Genomic DNA, 21,442 nt, shown 5'->3' on the forward strand with positions numbered 1-21,442 from the left:
TGCGAATTAAAGGGGTGTGCATAAAGGGCCATTTCACTGCTTTTTTTGCATTTTGATCGACCAAAACTGGGTCCTGTATGGAAACTACATTAGTTACACTGCTCAAATCTGGATAGAATTATTCTAAAGAGGCTGTAGATTCATTAAAACCTTGTCTGGGATTTGTGAAACCTTTTTCTGATTTGTGAAAATGCAGAACAGGGCCATTTCACTGCATTTTTGGTATTCCGATCACCCTGAACTGGGTCCTGTATAGAAACTACATTACTTAGACTGCTCAGATCTGGATATAATTATTCTAAACAGGGTACAGAATCTTTAAAACACATTTTATTTTTTGTGAAAACTTTATTTGGTCATTGAAAATTGATCAGAGGAAAAGTTCCTCTGAGCTTTCTTTCTTCTTTTCATTTGGACCCAATAAAGTCAACAAGTGAAGAAGACTCTCGTAAGTAGTTAGTGACGTAAAATGCATAAAAACTTTATGTTTTTCCTATGTAGTGATAGACAGGAGATCCTCATGGAAATTAAAATGAACATGGAGAGGCGAGGACTTCTGTGAATTTTGTGACAAAGAAAGGTTTCACAAATTCTAAAGTGTGTTTGATATAATTTATATCATGTGATGAATGATTAAACCCATATTTAATTATTTGGATTTGGATTATTCTGGTTTTGGATGGTCCAAATGAAAAGAAGAAAGAAAGCTCAGAGGAACTTTTTGAATTTTCAATGACCAAATAAAGTTTTCACAAAAAATAAAATGTGTTTTAAAGACTCTGTACCCTCTTTAGAATAATTCTATCCAGATTTGAGCAGTCTAAGTAATGTAGTTTCCATACAGGACCTTGTTTTAGTCGATCAAAATGCAAAAAAAGCAGTGAAATGGCCCTTTATGCCCACCCCTTTAATTTACGAATCGGAGGCCAACTTCAGCGTCGTCTGTTACGGAGACCCACAAACAGCCGTCTTCTGTTTTAATGTTACTTCCGGTCCTAACACACCCGCAGCGGTGCACTCTGTGGGGTCCGAAGCATAACGTCCCACTGTCGCATGCTAAGACGTCATTATGAGTCAGTAGCTGGTGTTTTTAAATAACTTTATTGGTCCATATGAATGTACAACAGAAAGGTATATCCAGAGTTGTGTAACCACAGCCAATATACTATTATAGAATCTGTGGTGTAACATTTGTGATGAGGCTCTGCCAGAGCTGAGCCTCATCTGTTCAGATATATCCTGAGCCGCTCTGGATATATCTGAACAGAGTAATCAGAGTCGGAATGTTCTCCAAATGTTGAGGTAACTTCGTAACCAGAACCAAAGTTAGAAAATAGAAATTAAATAATTAAATAAAAGTTAGAAAATAATTCGAACAAAGCAGGGCTGTCAGTCCAGAATCACACAGAAGTCCACCAGGGAAAAAGTCTAAGGGAATTATTCTTCCATCCTCTGATATGGGACTTAGTTTTTCATGAATAAGATGTTTGACCAGCAGAATCAAAGTTATTCACAAGAAAATCCAAGTCACTCTCTTTCAACATGACACTCGCTTTCTCAGTTTTTAAAATGGTGTGAACACAGTGAAGTGCTGTCCAAAAGGCACACACACATTCACATTGAAAGAACATGGGTTCAGTTGTTGCACCTCCCTTTCAGAGTCACATGATTTATTGATAAACTGAATCTCTCATGTATGAAGTCATAAGATCGATCAATTTTATTCAGGATTTTAAATGACATAGCTTTGGTTTTAGGGAACTGGAAAAGACAAGTATCATTTCCTCCTTGTCCAAGCCTCGTCTTCTCTTCTTTTTGAGGACTGCGTTTTCTTTTCAGTTGATAAGGAGAGTAATGAGCTGTTAACTCCTCTCCAATGAATCTGTTTGTGAACAGTATGTTGTTTAAGTGGACACCATTAATGCTAAGTGACCTCAGAATAGAGAGAACCCACGCATCCAACATGCAGACTCCACACAGAAAGGCCCCAGCTGGGAGTTGAACCAGGAACCCTGTGCTGTGAGGGGACGATGCTGACCACCACACCACTGTGCATTTGAACATGCATTGAACATGTTTAAATCAGATAACTTGCTTGTTGACCGTGGAGCCAACCATGCGTGTGCATGTTGAGGAGCCAACATAGCAGAAAGAGTTGAAGAAGCTGATAATGGCGGCAGCTCTTCCTGTGATGACACATGCTGCTCCTGCATATTCATTCATTTTTTCAATAAACTTTATAACAAAAGAGCAACGGTATACTGATGCATGATATTGTTAAAATTGGCTTTGTTCTTAGACATTAGGAAGGAAATAGTCTCTGTACTTTTCCACGATGACCTAAAGTGATCCAGGAATGAGGAGACACAACAATTAGCCTGGGAAAGCAGGTGCAGATTCACACACATTGTTTGGCTGATCCAGAGAATATGACGAAGCATGTTGAACCTACTCATGTCCAATCATACTCGGTCGAGTGTGAGTCCAACCTATGTGAAATAATGAGGCTATAAATACAAAAGAGACCCGGAAGTGGAGGCTCAGTGTGACGGAGTTCCTGCGGGAGCTCTGTTCCACTGAGCCCAGCGCACCAATAAAGACTTTATTTAACTTGAGATTCCTCCGGCTTGTTCTTGAACTTCCAATGAAAGAATCGATCTTATCTAATCATTCATTATACACACATTGTTCACATTATATATTCCAACAAGGTCATTATTCTTCACATTCACTCCTTCCCACCAGAAACATTTCACCATCATGCAACTCTGAATCCGTACAAAGGAGTCCACACTAACACCACAAAAAAGAAGAAGTAGGCTAAGTACTGAACATCAAAATGACATAAATCAAATAAAGAAATATGCCAATGAAGTGAGATTAGTCTAAAAAAAGTCTACATTCATGGAGTTTGAACGCAGCCAGTCATGTTGGAACTGGTATGGAATCATCCGACACCCTGCTGGTTCATGCTGTCGCTGCATAGGAGTCAGTTATCAACCACAAGTTTCAATTTACTTCAGAATTCATTCATTTGATAGATGTAATCAATAGCTTTGAAATGATTCTTTTCATGTTTGGGTGGAATTGGGTTTTTTAGGAATTTTGTTATTGTAATTTTTTCCAACCAGTTGTCAATGAATATAGATTTTAAAACAACTCTGTTATTTCACAAAAAGCACATTATGATCACTGAAATTACGTTTACGTAACATTTCTATCACGGCTGGAAGAAACAGGTTTAACCAGTTAAACATGGAAAGTAGGACGGAGGCGCAGGGAGGCCAGAAGCTTGAGGCGGACGGCGGGGTTGATTATGGACTCCACTTTGAAGGGGCCAATGAACTTCGGAGCCAGTTTCTTAGAGGTGTATTACAGAGGAATTGACTTGGCTGCCGGCCAAACCTGCTGACCAGGTGTGTACTGGAGGTTAAGTTCTGGGACTGAGGATCTGTGGAATTCACACTTTTCAGCCTTAACGTGGAGGCGATTCCACAGGAGTCTCTGGAGAATCTTACGGACATGTTGCACGTGTTCTGTGGGGGAATTTAGAAAAAAAAAACGTCATCAAGGTACACAAACAAACAGATTTAGGTAGTCTCTGAGAATGTCAGTGATGAGGGCCTGGAAGACTGTAGGGGCATTTGTGAGGCCGAAAGGCATGACCCGATACTCAATGTGCCCTAATGGTGTGTTGAAGGCTGTCTTCAATTCATCCCCCTCACGAATTCTGAGCAGATGGTATGAGTTAACTCACAGGTATGTTCCACAATGGATACTGGATATTCCATAATGGAGATGGGATTGAAGAGAAGTTTCGGGCTGCAGAGTTTGGGACCAGTTGGAGCTTATGAAGGGATTTGTGAGGGAAAGTACAATAATCTATGTGGGGAGGTGACGAGGCTGTGGACCAGGACAGCAGTGGTGTGAGGAGGGAAAGCGGGGCGGAGACCATTAATGTTACGTAGATGGAAACATGCAGACCAGTTACTGATGTGGAAAGAAAGTGTGCTGTCGAGGATGACACCCAGACTCTGAACCTGAGGGGAGGGGGACACGGTGGAGCTGTCTATGGTGAGGGACAAACTGTCACCTTTGGAAAGGGTGGATTTGGTGCCAACAAGGAGGAGTTCCGTTTTATCACTGTTGAGTTTAAGGAAGTTTGAGGTGAACCAGGATTTAATCTCAGAGAGGCAGTGGGTGAGGGAGGAGGGAGGGAGAGGGGAGTCAACTGTAACCAGTTGGATTAATGCAAAAGTTGACATGTCTAATGAGTTGATGTTGGGAATGGGTGTCAACGAAATGTTAGTGGGTGATCTGTCAGACGTTTAAAATGCATGACATTTCTGCTTATTGTGTGTGTCAATTAAAACCTAAAAAGTATCTGCTGCGGCACCTTAAGGCTCGCCACAGGGATATTTTTTCAAAGGTAAGTTACAAATGCTGTTAACATAATCGATAAATTTCATAGTAAGCTAATACAATAGTACGTTTTCCACATACTCCTGGCGCAAATGGGCTGCTAACTTCCGGCTAAAGTTAGCTTTTGTTACGCTAACGTCAATTCATTATGTGTGTGTTACTTTAGCAGCATGTTTAGCCATGTTTACATTCAGTGACGGTGTGGTTATCTCTTTGTGTGTACGTTCTTGTGGTGTGTTAGGGATCACACACACGAGTAGTATCCGTTTGATGGTCTTTTATTAAACACATTCAACTCGGCACACATACATGTTCAACATGGTTGCCTCTCTATCATTCTAGTCAGTAGTTATGATCTCGCGAGTGTCACTACCTAATCTCGCGATAGGTTACTTTTATTATAAGAACACTACATCTTCCCTCTTTTTTTAATAATGAACTTTCTGGTGGTAGACTTAAACAAAAAATAAATCAGATCTACTTCAATGTAGCTATACTGTTAACATAAGTGTTCTTTCTTTAGATCAGAATGAAAAAATAAACTTCTGTTTTAAACTAAACTTAAGAGTATTTCACCCCTCCCTCTTTTTAAACAACAAAATCATTTTTTTTTTTTTTTTTTTTTTTTTTTTTTAAGCAAAGTTAAAGTTCAGGTAGACATCACATAGTCCTTCTGCCATGCAGGTGGAGACCTGACACGAGTCGACTTCACAGGAACATCAGGTGCTGCTGTCATGGGCCCTGGACCTATGGAAGGGGAGGAATGGGTGGTTATGGGAATGGTGACAGGGACAGACTCAGCTGGTGTGAGAACTGGGTTTGGAATGGAGGGGGCGCTGAGACTGGCATCACCACTGAACCTCTTCACATGAGCGGCATTTCTCATTTTGGGTGGGCTGTTGGGTTGTTGAATTATGACTGCATTTCCTTGTTTACTGATGACTTCATATGGCTGTGACTCGAAGTTGGGGTCTAGCTTGTTGGACTTGTGTAGGTTCTTGCAAAGAATGGTGTCTCCTGGTTGTATTTCCTGATCCTTGGCTCCTCTTCTCTGATTAGCAGCAATGTTGCGTTTCAACTTGTGCAAAGCGTCCTTGTCATGAATTTCCTCTGAAGCAGCTGCATGGGGTTCATCACTGTCAGCAGGCATACTGGTGAAGCTGGGCAGTTTGTCGCGGAGATCTCTGTTCATCAACAGCTTTGCCGGGGACACTCCTGTGACTGCATGAGGAGTGGTCCGGTAGTGGAACAGAAAACTTTTCAGTGCAACTTTCCAATCCTTCTTTTCAATCTTGGCTATTTTGACTGATTTCAGAATTGTTCTGTTAAATCTTTCCACTTCTCCGTTTGACTGAGGCCAATATGGTACTCCTTTCAGTTGCATGATGCCATGCGCGGTGAGGTAATCATGGAACTCTCTGGATGCAAACGGTTGTCCGTTGTCGCTTCTCAGATACTTGGGATAGCCATGAATTTGGAACATCATTTCGAGAGCATTAATCACATTGGTTGCATTTGTGACCTTCATGTAGGCAACTTCGGGCCACCTGGAGTAGTAGTCAACTACAGCAAGCAGATAGTTACCTTCAGAGATGCTCAGTAGGTCAACTGCCAGGTAAGTCCAGGGCTGGTCTGGCAATGGCGTGCGCTCTAACTCTTCTGGTGGAGCGTTCTTGCCAATCACTTGACATGGGTAGCATTGCTTGATTTGCTTTTCCACCATTTTGTCAATTTCAGGCCACCAGACTTTGGCTCGCAGTCGGTTCTTTGTTCGCACAATCCCTTGATGTCCTTCATGTCCTAACTGTAGCACGTGCTCTTGCAGGGCTTCGGGAATCACGATCCTGTTTCCTCGCATGACCATCAGTCCAGCCGTCCAAAGTTCATCTTTGACCGCCTGGAATGCTGTGCCTTTGAAGTAGGTCCAGTCATTTTTCTGTATGGCTTGACGTAGCTTGGAGATAGTCGGATCATCCTTTGAAGCTTGCTCGATCTCACGGGGGGTTAGAGCATGAGGTGTGGAATCTTTGATGATGCTGTAGATGTACTCATCTGTTTCTCTCTCCTCAGATTTGTCACAATGACCAACGGGTTGGCGACTCAGGGGGTCGGCCTTGTTGGTTTTGCCGGGGATGTGGACTACTTGGTAGGTAAACTGTTGCAGGTACAGCAACCACCGTTCCACTCTGGCTGATGGAGGGAGCGAGTTGGGTGATAGCACTTTCACAAGCGCCTTGTGATCTGTGAGGATCTTGAATTCACATCCGATGAGATACAAGCTGAATTTTCGACAGGCCCAGAATACTCCGAGAGCTTCTCTTTCAAACTAAGAGTAGCGTGTCTCAGTGGGTGTGAGCTTCCTGCTGGCGTAGTAAACTGGCTTCCAGACTCCGTCTGTCTGTTGTTGCTCTAAGATGGCGCCTACGCCGAAGGGGGAAGCGTCACAGGTGATTCTGGTTGGTCTTCCAACTGAGTAGTACGCCATGACAGGGGCTTCGATCAAAGCGTCTTTGAGCTGGTCAAACGCACACTGTTCCTCCTTCTCCAATTTCCACTCAGCATCTTGCTTAGTGAGTTCCCAGAGAGGCGCAGTTATTGTGGCGAACTGTGGGACGAACTTTGCACAGAACTGGGCCAATCCGAGGAAGCTACGCATTTGTGACGCGTCAATTGGTGGGGGAGCATGCGCAATGGCTTTGACCTTTTCGTCTGACACTTTCAGGCCATCTTGTGATAGGACATGACCCATGTACTTGATTGAGGTCAGTTTGATCTGGCATTTCTTCTCATTGATTGTCAGTCCTCTTTCAGCTAGCCGTTGCACCACGGTAGCCAGCCTTGTGTCATGTTCAGCTTCTGTGCTGCCAACTACGACTATGTCGTCAGACATGTTGTATGCACCTGGGCAGTCTTTGATAACTTGGCTGATTATCTGTTGGAATTTTTCTGAGGCCATGTTCACTCCGAACAAGAGCCTTTTGTATCTGTAGAGTCCTCCTGGTGCAGCGAATGTTGTGATTTCTCTGGAATCAGGGTGGAGCTCTACTTGGTGATACGCCATGTTGAGGTCAATTTTGGAAAAGTATTTCCCTCCGGCCATTTCCTGGATGGTCTCGTCGATGGTAGGCACCGGATGACGCTCACGGACGATGGCCGCATTGGCTCTTCGCATGTCAATGCAGATCCGCACATCTCCATGTTTGCGATCATTTTCCGGCCTTTTCTCCACAGAGACTAGTGGATTCACCCAATGAGCTGGTTCTGACACTCCCTCAATGACGTCTAGGTCCACTAGCTCTTGTAGTTTCTCGATGACGCGCTGCCGTCTATTGAATGGAATTCTCCGCACTGGCTGAATGACTGGGGTGACGTCTGGGTCAATTTTCAGTCTGAGCTGGTAGTTCTTGAGTTTCCCCAGCCCAGTGAAGACTTGTGGGTACTTGATGCGTAGACTTGACCACAAGTCGGCTCCAGAACAGCTCAGGATGTTTGCGTCGATGCCAACTCTCCACAGTCCTAGCTCTTTGCTGGTTCTGCTACTCAGGAGTGATGCTTGTGGCACCACGAAGAACGAAGCAGTGGCACGCCGTGTTGTGTTTGGGACTTCAACTTCAAGTGTGCATTTGCCTAGGAGCGTGAGGGCTTGCTTGCTGGCATAAGGATACAGTTTTGTAGAGGCAGGCTGCAGACTGACTTCAGGCCTGGCCTTCTGTAACCCTTTAAAATCATGCACGGACAGCGTGTTGTGGTGAGCACCAGAGTCTATCACCATGGGTAAGGTGAAACCGTTCAGGCGCAGGTCTAAGGTGTCCTCTGTTTTAGATATTCTGAATAGGTAGAGATCTTCAGAATCACTCCGTGAGTCATTGCTTTCTCCTTCTTCTACCCTATGTTGGCCTTTTTTGTTTCGACCCTTGCTTTGCTTTGGATCATCCCTGCTGCGACCTGAGGCTCTGCTGCGACCCTGTGAGCTCGGCGTGTCGTCTTGGTTTGGCTTGTATTTGTCTTTGTGGAAGCAGAGATCATCGAAGTGACCCTTTTTGCCACAGTGGCTGCACTTGTGATTCTTGGATCGGATGCATTCGCGAGCCATGTGTCCTTGTGCACCACACTTGTAGCACCCTGACTGTGATGCTGATTTGGGCTTTGGTTTGGGCCTTGCTCTGCCAGAGACTTGGTTTGTATTGGATGGAGAACTGAGAATTAACGCCTCCTTGTGGTGGTATGAGCCAATCACTTGGATAAGGCGATCCAGTGTGAGATTATCTTCTCTGTATAGTTTGGCTTTTAACTCTGAATTTTTAATGTGCAGTAGTACTTTATCTCTTACATGGTTATCAGCTTCAGCATTGAAGTTGCATGTTTTCACTAGTACTTTAAGGCGAGTGATGAAATTATTTATTGTTTCACCAGCATTGGGCTCTGTTTCCCAGAATTTTGTACGGGCTTTTGGTATATTCTCCCTTAATGCAAAAGTGTTGTCGAAGAGTCGGATGGCTACTTGAAACACATCTCGTGCAGGTTGCTGATCAACAGCGGGTTGGTGGGCTATCTGCTCGTCAGTGAAATTTTTCCATATCTCACGCAGTCCCTCTCCCCCTGTTAGCAATAAGACAGCTCGCTTTTGTGCAGCATTTACAACTCCTGACGCAATGATGTATATTTCTAGCTCACTCTTCCACATTTCCCATCGTTGATGTAAAGTTTCAGGCTCTCCAACAGTGTCTAACGGTTTCGGTGGCGTGAGTCCACCCAGCGCAACATGAGCCATCTTTACTTTCGTTTTCAAACGTGGCTTCTAACAGGCTTCGTGAGCAGTAATTCTGTCATATGCACGCTCAATTCCGGTTACCGTAAATCCTCTAATATTGGCCTGTATTCCATTACTGGCCGGGATTCTAATATTGGCCGGTCTCGCTGTCGGAGCAGGTAAATACTGGCCGGACTCTTATACAGGCCGGGTCTATAATTAGAACCAACGATTTCTCTGGGCAGCCTCAACATTATACCGGTACTTGTGATCGTAACATACAACACTTGCAGCTCAATGCGCTTTACAGTCAGATTACCGGTAACAACAAAGTTAAAGCAAAATTAAGTAAAATAAAAAATAAATAAGTAGGATATATGGTATGTTGAAATTAGCATTCACTTCTATCACTATCGCATTCGAATGCGATCACGATCGTGAGTGAGCCTGTCCACTGTGACTTGCAATAATGGCCAAACTACCGATATCGTTTTTTACAGCCCTGCGCTGCTGCCCGTCTGCACGAGGAAGAGAACAGACAGGCAGCAGAACATGAGGAGGACGAAGAAGAACTGTACAATAATGAACTTGTTGTAGAGACTGGCGCGAGTGATGAGGAGATTACGGGGAGAGATGAAGAGGAGATGAAATACCGGTAGCCTAATTATCACCATGGTTAAGTGACAATGCACTACTGGTAACTGCGGTCAAGTGAGCCGCGGATGAACGAGTGGCGGCTCACTTGACCGCAGTCTACTGGTACCGGTATGTTTGCTACGTTTCTGTTACCATATTACCGGTACTACACTGGAATTTAGCCTGAATTGCCGGTATTTGTCTATTTTATAGGTTCAAATAGACACAAAATCTCGTTTTTATTCATTCCACTGGTAGTCTGTTTTGGTCAAATAGAAATAGAGGCCTGTCTCTAATTCTGGCCTCCTTCCAATAATGGCCGGGACCAAGATGCACGTGAGTGAATAAAGGCCCCGGCCTATATTAGAGGATTTACGGTATTAAACGTTTTGGCATCACACAGAAAACTTATTTCACTTCCCTGAAAGAGTGTCGTCGAATTTCCAGTGAGGATCCGGAATTGTAGCTCCGACGTTTGTTGCAATGTCCATGCGAGGTCGTGACTTGCAGATTTTTTTTTTCCTCCGGGTCCGTCAACAGCTGAGAGGGCTTGTAATTCCGTCCTTCTATGCTGTCGGGACCATCCTCGTCGCCAGTTGTGGTGTGTTAGGGATCACACACACGAGTAGTATCCGTTTGATGGTCTTTTATTAAACACATTCAACTCGGCACACATACATGTTCAACATGGTTGCCTCTCTATCATTCTAGTCAGTAGTTATGATCTCGCGAGTGTCACTACCTAATCTCGCGATAGGTTACTTTTATTATAAGAACACTACAGTTCTGTCATCACGTAACTTGATATGTTAAACAGGTCGAGTTCCTGTTATACGTAGAGTCTGCTAGCTTTAGCCTAAAAGCCACAAGTGACGTTGTGCAGCCCTAACCAGGACCTGTGCGTTTAGTGCGCTTACAGTAAAGTTGGGACACACGCACAGTACAGAATGAAAAATCAGAAAGCTTTAGTACAGGGTCAGTTAATAAGCTATGTATTTTTGTTCTGCTTGTTTGATAGTTAAGACCATACTGTTAGATCCGATTCTTTATATTGGAAGCCCAAGAACCAGTTGGAGCAGTCTTAAGTTAAACAAAGTATTTATTGGAGGTCACAGGTCAAGTATCAGCGCTGGACTTGGAGAGACAGAGTTCTCGCATGAAATCCGTCTGGCCAAGCCCCGAGATCCGGAAACATTTCATATTTATGTTCACCCTTATCTCAGAGGTTGTACCTACATTTGACGACGCATCATTGGCTGTGTTCGAAACCGCCTACTACATACTACATACTTGAAAACGGCATTCTCATCTATCAGACAGTATGCAGAGCGTTTACACACAGTGCACTTCACTCCTGCCCAAGCCGAAATCAGCCGGCCTGAAAAGCTGATTTCGCTTAAGCTATAAACTCTGTAAATATATAACTTTAGCAACATTTGAAACATTTTCAGACGAGAAAGTAGTCATTTAGACCCCCAAGGTGTTGAAAATCTGACAAAATACCGGCTATTTACAATTTTGTTCCCACGAATTCGGCGCTAAAGCTAGCCGCAGTGAGCAACGCACTTCCGGTTATGCCGTTTTGACTACTCTCGTCCCGTTAACGGAATTTGACCGTTCAAATGGCGATGGGCGACGTCACGTTACGTTGCATCTTGGGTAGTTTGAGTGTGACAAGTAACCTCATGATGAATACTCAACATTTCGGCGAATCTAGTATGCATCTAGTGTACATCCGGGAACTTAAAAAAGTAGGACTAGTAGGAATAGTAGGAGAAGTAGGCGGTTTCGAACACAGCCATTGAATATTTACTCATGCTGTGAGCAGGCCATCCACCGTCTTCGTCATGTTCTTTGGATGTGATAAGCGATGTGTGTGTGTGAGTGTTGTTTCAGGTGTGCATCTACTGCACCAGACCTATCTGTCCTAAGAGACGCTTTATCTGACCCAGTTATTTTATCCCGCTACGTCATCTTAAAGTGTTGGACATACATTTGCGTTGTATGATCAGAGTGTAACGTACAAACTAGGAACATAGATTATCTAGAGAACTACAGAATATGAATACATAAAGTCTAAGAATAAAGCCAGTTTATAACAATACTATTTTCTTAACACGGTAGACTATACTTATTTTTTCTTTTTTTTTGACTAAAACTAGACTAAAACCTTTTTGACTTTTCGTCGACTAAAACTGGACTAAAACTATCACATATAGAAGTGACTAAAATGTGACTAAAACTAATAAGCATTTTAGTCCAAAAGACTAAGACTAAATCTAAGATGGTTGTCAAAAACAACACTGTGGTCATAATGAGGAATTAATTGTACATCATGTCTTTTACTTATCATTTGTTATGAAATTGAATAAAAAAAAAGCTTTTTTGTCTCAAAGGGGAATTATATTGTTGCAGAACTGCTGGCAGGCATGACCTCCTGTATCCCTTCATGTTACAGCGGAGCTGAAGAAGCCTCACACTCTGTGTTTCAACACAATGGGCCTCATGCAAGAACATTTTCGTATTTTTATTCTAAATTTCTCTCACTTTTTTCGTAAGGCCTCGTACGAACACGCCATGTCAGATTCAACAAACGCTCTTAACTTGGGAAAAAGTGTGTAAACGACCTGCGTAAAGGATGAATGCCACTCGTGCGTATTTAAGTGCACGTGCACGAGGATAGTAGATTTGCATACTCCACTCCCAAAATAATACCATATAAGGCTGTGCTTCCTCTCTGCTGTGCCAGGAAGTGTTGAGTGTTGAGTTTGAGAACGGCATCAAGGCGCAAAAAGAACAACTTTAGGGGTTCTGAGACTGAAGTTCTGCTTTCAGAGATCCAAAAAGGAAAATCTGTCATTTAGCAGTGTCAGCAGTGGAATTACGGGACCTTCTAAAGCTAAGAAATGGGAAGCAATTACGAGTGCTGTTAATTCTGTGTCACCTGTAGTTCGTAATGTCACCGAAATAAAGAAGAAATGGTTTGATATGAAAATGGCTTAAAAATGCACTCGATGACTGCAACTAAAGCCGTGCAATCAGTTGTTGCCTCATCATGATGGCTCTTTGATGGGGCGGTCCATGAGGGGGGGTCTTCTGGTACCACACCTTCTGGTCTGCCTGGGCTGGTTCAGGTGGAGACCCTCGTTCATGGCGCAATATTGTGCAAATCTGGCATGCCTTCTCTGGGGTATAGAGCAGTTTGCCCCCCGCTGTATGGAGACACACCCACCTGGCCTTCAGCTCAGTGCACTCCACCACAGCACGGGTGCTCTGATGCATATATTTGTGCAGTCTAGTGGTCCAATTATGATTGGCAGTCCAGCCACGGCATGAAAGTCCCTCATAATTTGTACTTGTTGGACAGCGGTGTATGGGAATTTGATGTACCATGGGTGATAAACTGATGAGAGCTTTGATGACCAAGGGGAGCGCACGGCTCACAGAGGACTGGGACACCCCCGATCTGTCTCCAATCTCCCTCTGAAAGGTTCCAGTGGCCAAAATCCAAGGGTGGTGAGGACCTGGACGTGTGGAGGAATTGGGTTTGATCGGCGTGTTTCTCTCTGGAGTTGTGGCTCTAGCAAGCTGCATATTTACAGCAGCACAGTGCTTGGCAATCTAAATCGCGATGTCAGCCATTGGATCTCCACAAGGATATCTACACGTCTCGGAACACACGCTCTCTTCCAAGAGCCTGACACGCTAGACCAAAAAGTAGAAAGTCAGCCGCTGGTTACGCTTCCCATTGACCTTGTTATATACAGAGTCAGATTAACCTTCAATTAGTGCATAATTTAAGTCAAACAGAATAATGTCAGCATCATTATGGGGTATAATGTGTATATTTATTTATGTTTGCTTCAAAGTAATTGAATATACAATCCATTAGTCAAACAAACTTGATTGGAATAACAGCGGACTATTTTAGGAAACTCCTACGACAGGTCTGGATCACTCGTAAATTCTGTTCGTACCTGAAAGAAAACGTAAAATACGAAAAGATTGGTGAATGCGCAAATTCTCTTAAATCCCTCGTACGTGCGACTTAAGAACAAATCTGTGCGTACGAACGGATGTTGCATGAGGCCCATTGTTTAGTTAGTGTTTTTCTTTATTTTCATGAACTTTTTCAGCATTCATTTTTTTACTTCAGAGCAGTCCCCAGCTCAGAGCCAGCCTTCTTTGTCAGTTTGTTCAGTTTCTTTGAGTCTCTGGCTCGGATGCTGCTGCCCCAACAGCTGCAGAGCAGATTGTACTCTCTACAAACATCTTTTTACAGACATTGAAAGACTCCCTGAAGAAGTCTGTTCTCTTCCACCTGGTAGACAGCCTTAGTGTTCCATCGTAGTCTGCTCCCAGGTATCTGTATTCCTCAATCACGTCCACCTTTTCACCTAGGATGGAGACTTTGTTTTTGCCTTGGCCCATCCTGAAGCTTATCATTTAACTTTCATGTTGAAACATCTAAATTATATATCTGTGTCTGCTTTAGACCTGAGGATGATGGGGACACTTTTATGTTGTGGCTTGGTTACCCCTAGACTGGCCACAACACAGTGTTTAGCTTATTCCAGGGGTCCGTTGCACAAAAGTAGGATTTAGACATCCAGGATGAATTACTTAGCCAGGTTCAAGGAATCCAAAACATGGGCGCCCGGGCTTAGTTGGTTGCACAAAGGCCAAGCCAGGATGAGCAGACACGGATTCATCAAGCCAGGTGAAACCGATCCTGGATAAGTGCTGCACACGGCTTGCTTAAATAGACCCCACGATCGATCATAGATTCACTGATTCACCATGGCAACAAGGGCGGCGTATTTCTCCCCAGCGGAGCAAGAATTATTAATGGAAGCATATGAAGAGGTGACGGAGAAAATAAAACAAAAAGGAAATACTGCCACAGTTAAAAAACAAAGGGAGCAAGCGTGGCAAACCATTGCTGACCGCCTGAATGTGTAAGTAGTGCACAAATACACACTCACCACTCCACTGAAACTATCACAATTAGGCTACAATCCAAATAAAATGTTAATTAACATATCGTCACCTTCCTAAAATAATCGCCCAAGTCATTTTTGGCATCAAAGGTGTGGTCCAAAAAATGCCTAAGTCATTTATTTAATCTTAGTTTTTATGAAAAACAATAAGTGTTCTTATGTCACGCATCCTTTGATACATACTTACTGACTGAAATGATTATCTTATGCTATAATTTAACTTTTGGGGGGAGTTTTTTGTGTTTCCTGAAAAACCTGAAAAAATGACTTATGCGATTATTTTAGGAAGGTGACGATATTTGAAAAGATATTTGTAGCCTACTTTGATTATGAATAAGTTGAAATTGACTGCATGTGAGTGAAACTATCTAAATGTAACTCCATGCTCCTCCACTGTTTCATTGTGTGTGTGCGTGTGTTTTTGTGTGTGTAGATTTAACATGACTGGGCCAAAACGGACATGGTAGCAAGTCAAAGTAAAATATAAGAACATCCTGCAGAATGGTAAGTCCCCTGACAAATACTTAACAAGTGTACTTTTTATTAAGAATGTGCCTGCCCACACATTGCCAGTACTGTGCATTAATTGGTTTAACATCTTATCATTTCAGATGGTCTGCAATGCTGACTATTTGATCAGTAATGTTGTGGCAAAGTGGCCCGGCTCGGCCCACGACTCCCGAGTGTTTCGGAACTCAGAGATCTATCGGCGCCTATCACAAGGTGAGCCACAGAACCTCTATTGATAACCACTTTTAACATAATGGCTGTGTTAAGAATGTCACTACTTATGAGGTTGTGATGGTAACATTTTGTATTCACAGGTGAATTCCTGGGTGTATTGCTGGGTGACAGAGGGTATGCCTGCCAGCCTTTTCTGCTCACTCCATTTGCAGACCCTCTGGAGGCACAACTGGCATACAACCATGCCCATGCCAGAACAAGGGCCCGGATAGAAATGACATTTGGCCTACTGAAGGCACGTTTTCAGTGTCTGACCCACCTGAGAGTCAGCCCAGACAGGGCATGTGATATCATTGTGGCCTGTGCTGTCCTCCACAATGAGAAAGGAGAGGGCCCCCAGAGTGCCAGCTCTCATAGACTGGGACAATCCTGCCATCTTCCCGGATGACGACTGTGGTCAGCTGGTCAGAGACCAATATGTGTTAAATTATTTTAATTAATATGCATGTTGATTTAAGTTGGGCCTGCAATGGCAGAGGAATTTTTGTTAGGTTTTTGTGCTGTATAGGCAAGGCAATTTTATTTGTATAGCCCATTTTTACAAACAGTTTGTCTCAAACTGCATGCTCTGATTCTGTGCTTTTTGTCTTGTAGAGCACTGTGTGACTTCAGTTTTGAAAGGAGCTGATGGTTTACTTGCTTTGATTCATCCTTGTTCAATAAAGGAACATCATGGTACTCTCTAATGTGTATTTATATTTATATGGTGATGTACTTTATGTGTAGTCTGTGGGAAACTAAATTATCTAGTGGTTCATCTAAAATCATCAGTTATCTAAAATGATTGTAATTAATGATCACAAATGTTTCAATAATGATAGTGGGTGTAGTTAAATGTTTTAACAATATGTTCTAGGCAGTGGAATAAATATTGGTTTCCATTTGTGGCGACCGCTGACTGAGATAAGGAATGAGATTAAATAGATCCTGGAACTTAGCCTGGTCTGGAGCAGGCTAGCTTCACAGAATAAATCTCCATGGTAACTTAGGTCTGAACATATCCCACTTCCCTTATCCTACTTTTGTGCAACTGGATCACGGATAAGTTGATCCAGGATAGCCAACATATCCCCGCTTAATCCCTTATCCTACTTTTGTGCAACGGGCCCCTGGTCCTCCTAAAATCCACAACCTCCTCTGTTTTGTTTGCGTTCAGGATGAGGGGATTGTTTCCACATCATGCCACAAAGTGTTGACCAGTTCCCTGAACTCAGCCTCTTGTCCACCACTGATACACCCAACAACTGCAGAGTAATCAGAGTATATCTGAAGATGACAGGACTCCGAGTATAATAAGTCTCTGAATTTATTCTTTTTGAAAATATTGTTATACTGAAGCTAACCAATAATAAATTAAATACTTCTTACTATTCTTTTGACTATTGCTTTTTGTTGCTTGTGGTGTGTCTTGTAAGCCCATGCGGGCTGGGCACCTTTTTGGTGTATGACACCGTTTAATAAAATAAACAAAACAACAAACAACTATAAATGTGACTTCTGGGGGGTATTCCTAGAAAGTAGCTAAAGAAAGCCAGGCTATAGCCGGTAAGCGTCGCTTGAACTGGCGCCATCTCCCAATTAAGCCTCAAGTCATTCCCCGAAGCCATTCCAGCTGCATCTCGGTGAGGCTAATCCAAGCGAGGCTTACATAGCCTAGCTTAGTGCGAGTGCACGAGGAACGTAAGAAGCCCTGACGAGTGGATGGTGGAAAAACGGAGATCTGTGTGAAAAGGAGAGCAAGACAAGCGCTGTTATTTTTTCGGCAGCTGAACAAATAATGCTGATGGAGCTGTATGAGGATTTTAAAAGTGTCATCACCAGAAATGGTAACACAGCTGCGGTCAATAAAGCGAAGAAACGGCATGACTAACAACTGCAGACAGACTAAATGCGTAAGTTTCATACCATTGTCAATTGTTACACGTTTACAGAGGCGCACCTTGTCAACAGGCAAGGCAGGCAACTGCTTGGAGCCCCGAGCCACTAGGGGGCCCCCGAGAGCTGAGGTGCATTCAATCAAAGATTGTCTAGTTACTTTATAAACTGTCTCAAACAGTGGCGAACGTTTGTGGTGAACATGTTTTCTTTGAACAGTTAAATTGAAATGATTTAGTCAAAGATTGTCTCGTTAACATGCCATTCTATAATTCCATAATTGCATTGTTGACTTCGTCAAACTCACGTCAAGTTCCACTGTAGGCTATGTTCGCGGAGAAGTAGCCCCTCAGAGTGTTTGCGATTGTTGGCAACGTTCGCCGGAAATTCAAGGCTAGTGGAAAATAAAAACCATACTTATGAAATCGATATCATGAACAGCTTTACTTGTCACAAAGAATCTTTAAATGAACACAATTATTATTGGATGGCCAGCTACACCCGGTAGATAAATAGCAACAGGCGAATATCAAGTGCTAACGTAGACAACGTAGTCTTTTTTAGTTATTTATTTATTCTTTACATGTATATTTTAAAAATAACAATGTTTTTCATGTTTGGAACATGTTTGGAATAAAAAGAGATTTTATTTCATACATTTTTCGTTGGTGTCAGATGTTTTGGTGACGAACACTGGTCGGTAGGGCCCCCTTGGATTTTTTTGCTTGGGGCCCCCACAGACTCTAGAATCGCCACTGCACGTTTATTTTACTGTCCTCATGTATTTATGCTCTCCTCTTTGTGTTATAATGTGTTTACATAAAGCATGCTGAATTGTCTCTGTATGAGATGTACAGCACACATATACTGGCCCTGCTCAGTTTATTAATAACCCAATAATCGACACGCATCATCATACTTTGTGACTATATTATCCTGTGTGTGTGACCCACATATTAATTCTTCACTGTTACATCTCAGCAGGAGCAATGTTAACAGCCAAAAGCGTACCTGGCAGCAGGTGAAGGTAAAGTACAGGAACATGTTTCAGAGTGGTAAGTAGCCTTTGAAGAAATGTGTTAGTCCAATAAAGAGAGCACCAAACTAGATATGGAACACAAGAAACTGAAAATAAAAAAGATCAAGCCAGAGATTATGAAACTGGAGAGGGATGTTAGTATAAATTCAGATAAAGGAGAAGGTCGTGGTGTGAACTGTATTTAATTCTGTTTTCTCTCCACAGCTTGAGAAACATGTAGTAATAATTAAACAATTCAACACAACTTGAACTCAAACTTGTCATTATTGTACGGTTCATGCAAAGTGTTAGAAATGTGTTTTTTACATTTATTTTCACAGTGGGGTGCCATGACCTAAACATGTGGAAAGTTATAAATCATCTTTTTAAAAGAAAAACAAATAAAATAATTTAAATGAATTTAAAAACAAGCAACAGTCCAGATAAGTTCAAAGATATTGTGCAGATTTCATGCATAGACACATGAGAACAGAAATGTTTTTAACCTGGATTTAAAAATGTCTCCATTTGGTGAAAGTTTAATCTCCACTGGCAGTTTGTTCCACTTGTTTGCAGCATAACAGCTAAATGCTGCTTCTCCATGTTTAGTCTGGACTCTGGACTGGACCAGCTGACCTGAGTCCTTGGATCTAAGAGCTCTGCTGGCTTTATATTCTCTGAACAGATCACAGATGTATTTTGGTCCTAAACCGTTCTGGGATTTGTAAACCATCAGCAGGCTTTTAAAATCTATTCTGTGACTGACTGGAAGCCAGAGTAAAGATTTTAAAGCTGCTGTGATGTGTTCAGATCTCTTAGTCCGGGTTAAAACTCCAGCAGCAGCGTTCTGGATGAGCTGCAGATGTTTAATGCTCTTTTTGGGGGACTCAACGAAGAAAAGACTTCAGCCTGAAAAGTTGTCCACAAGACAAAATGTATAAAATATGAAGTATACTATTAATTTAAGATGGCTCTGTCAGAAGTCAGCCATGGTGCCTGAGAAGTTTAAGCAATGAACCTGGATTTAATTTGGCCAAAGGTCATTTCTATCCGTGCCCTTGATTTAGCATGTGCATGTGAATGTGCATGTGCATGCCCTTGTTCGTGGATCAGGATATGGTGTGAGGAGGTACGGCCAGCATGCATAGCCTCTGTCCCCAAGCAGGACACCACTGAACTCTCCTGCAGAATAAGAGTAATGTTGGATGGATATACATGTGTTAAGACTTTAGGCAATTTGATGCAATATGTGCCTTATATGGCTATTTATAATAAAGTATGACAAGCACTTTAAATTCCTTAAGATGACCTCTACACCTGACCTCTCATTAGATTACCAAAATTCTGCCTATGCTACACCTTACTTCAAAAGTACACTCCTTCGGGTCAGTAAAATTCTTGCGCCTTGTGCAAACCTCTGTGCCAGTGAGGATGCTCGGAACATCCTAGAATCATGAACCGATCCCGGCCATTTAGCCTCAATGTTGGAAATGAAATGAGCTCTATCACAGATCATCTGTATGCTCGGAGGATAGGAGTCAATGATGAGGTTTCACAGGGCATAAATGTAACATTGCTCAGCATTACTCAAAGGGGTTGATGTGGTGTTTTTCAAAATGAGAAATCCAGTTCAGAGTCTATGGACAATTATCCCCAAGTGTACCTGTACATTTAGGATATGGAAAAATATTCGGTTTACATAGTCAGCCTCCACGGGTCCAGCAGGGGCCTGGACAATGTGACAATGTTTAAATCCAGACTGAAAACAGTTCTATTTAGATGTGCATATGACACCTGAAAGTATTTTATCTGCACTCTTCAATTTTAAATTAATTAATTAATGATTTTTTTGTTTTTTGGAATGATTTTATTGCCTTCTTGTGATTTTATGTAGCAAAACCCATCCGTTTAACTTTGCTTACCTACAGTGATTGCTCCGTTGTGTGTATATTTAATAAGGTAAGATGTTTTAATTCCTGCGTTTTATCTAATATCTTGTTTGTAGTGTCCTTGTCCCCCATTTTTCTGAGTCTGGTCCTACGTGGGTGTAGATCGGATGTTTGTTAGGTGTTGATTAGTTTTAATGAATACCATGTTCTCTCTCATTTAATTTCATGTCCAATACGTGTGTATAGTTGCGTTTCTTTAGTTGCACTGGCACCGACTGATTGATTTTTCGAGACAGTGAAAGTGGTGATATGATGACCACAGTTTTTGTTTAGTTTTTTAGACAATACATGAGTTGCGGGAGTGCAGAATTCTTGGTGAACATTTCTTTCCGGAGTGTTTCAGCCGGTCGGACATTTTTTGAGTTGCAGCTAAGCTAAGCTTCAACTTTAGCCTGCCCAGGACCAGGCTAGTTCCGCAGCATAAGTTACCATGGTTACTCAGCGGGCGTTCAAATAAGCCACCTTTATGGAACGGAACTCTCGCTAAATTTAGCCAGAAGTAGCGAAATAAGCCAGGCTTTCCGCTAAGCCAGCTTCTAGGAATACCCCCCTGGTTCTGCTTGGTTCTGCAGAAGGCTTTGTAGTCTGGTTGATGTGTGAGGTTCAGCTTCATGCAGGCGTTGAGGCTTTCATCTGTTACACATGATCGCAGGTTGGTCTTGATGTTTTTTAGATGTGAGAACGACTGCTCACATGCATACGTAGAGCCAAATATGATCAATACAGCAATGTGTGGTATGTGACAGGAGGCACATTCCAAGTTTTGACAATCAGCTGGTCTGCGTGTTGAAGTTTTTTCATTCACCCACATGTCTGAGGCCTTCAGGTCAGCAACTTCTAGCTCAAAATCTCTGATGGCGACACCAGGGATGTAACTCAGGTCGGCTTCGTCCACTGCACACTCGTGTGGATGAGTGATGAACTTAAAAAGACTTCTCCAAAGCGTGCTTTGAATTACTGCAGGAGATTAGATGTGAAGCCAGCTTGCTGCTGGAGGTTCTGGAGGTCCAACGTTCAGCCGGCTGGATTACATGCTGCTGCCATGACT

The 21,442-nt window shown here is 42.6% G+C and overlaps 1 long non-coding RNA gene across 1 annotated transcript; it reads left to right on the top strand.

Annotated features, from left to right (window-relative positions):
* The first annotated feature begins 14,813 nt into the window (after positions 1 to 14,813).
* Positions 14,814 to 16,357, top strand: LOC142367730 (uncharacterized). The gene is made up of 3 exons (XR_012767163.1): positions 14,814 to 15,312; positions 15,420 to 15,531; positions 15,633 to 16,357. It is a non-coding gene; the product is annotated as an uncharacterized LOC142367730 (long non-coding RNA).
* The last annotated feature ends 5,085 nt before the right edge of the window (positions 16,358 to 21,442 follow it).

The sequence above is a fragment of the Odontesthes bonariensis genome, chromosome 18 (assembly GCF_027942865.1).
Source record: "Odontesthes bonariensis isolate fOdoBon6 chromosome 18, fOdoBon6.hap1, whole genome shotgun sequence".
NCBI lineage: Eukaryota > Metazoa > Chordata > Actinopteri > Atheriniformes > Atherinopsidae > Odontesthes > Odontesthes bonariensis.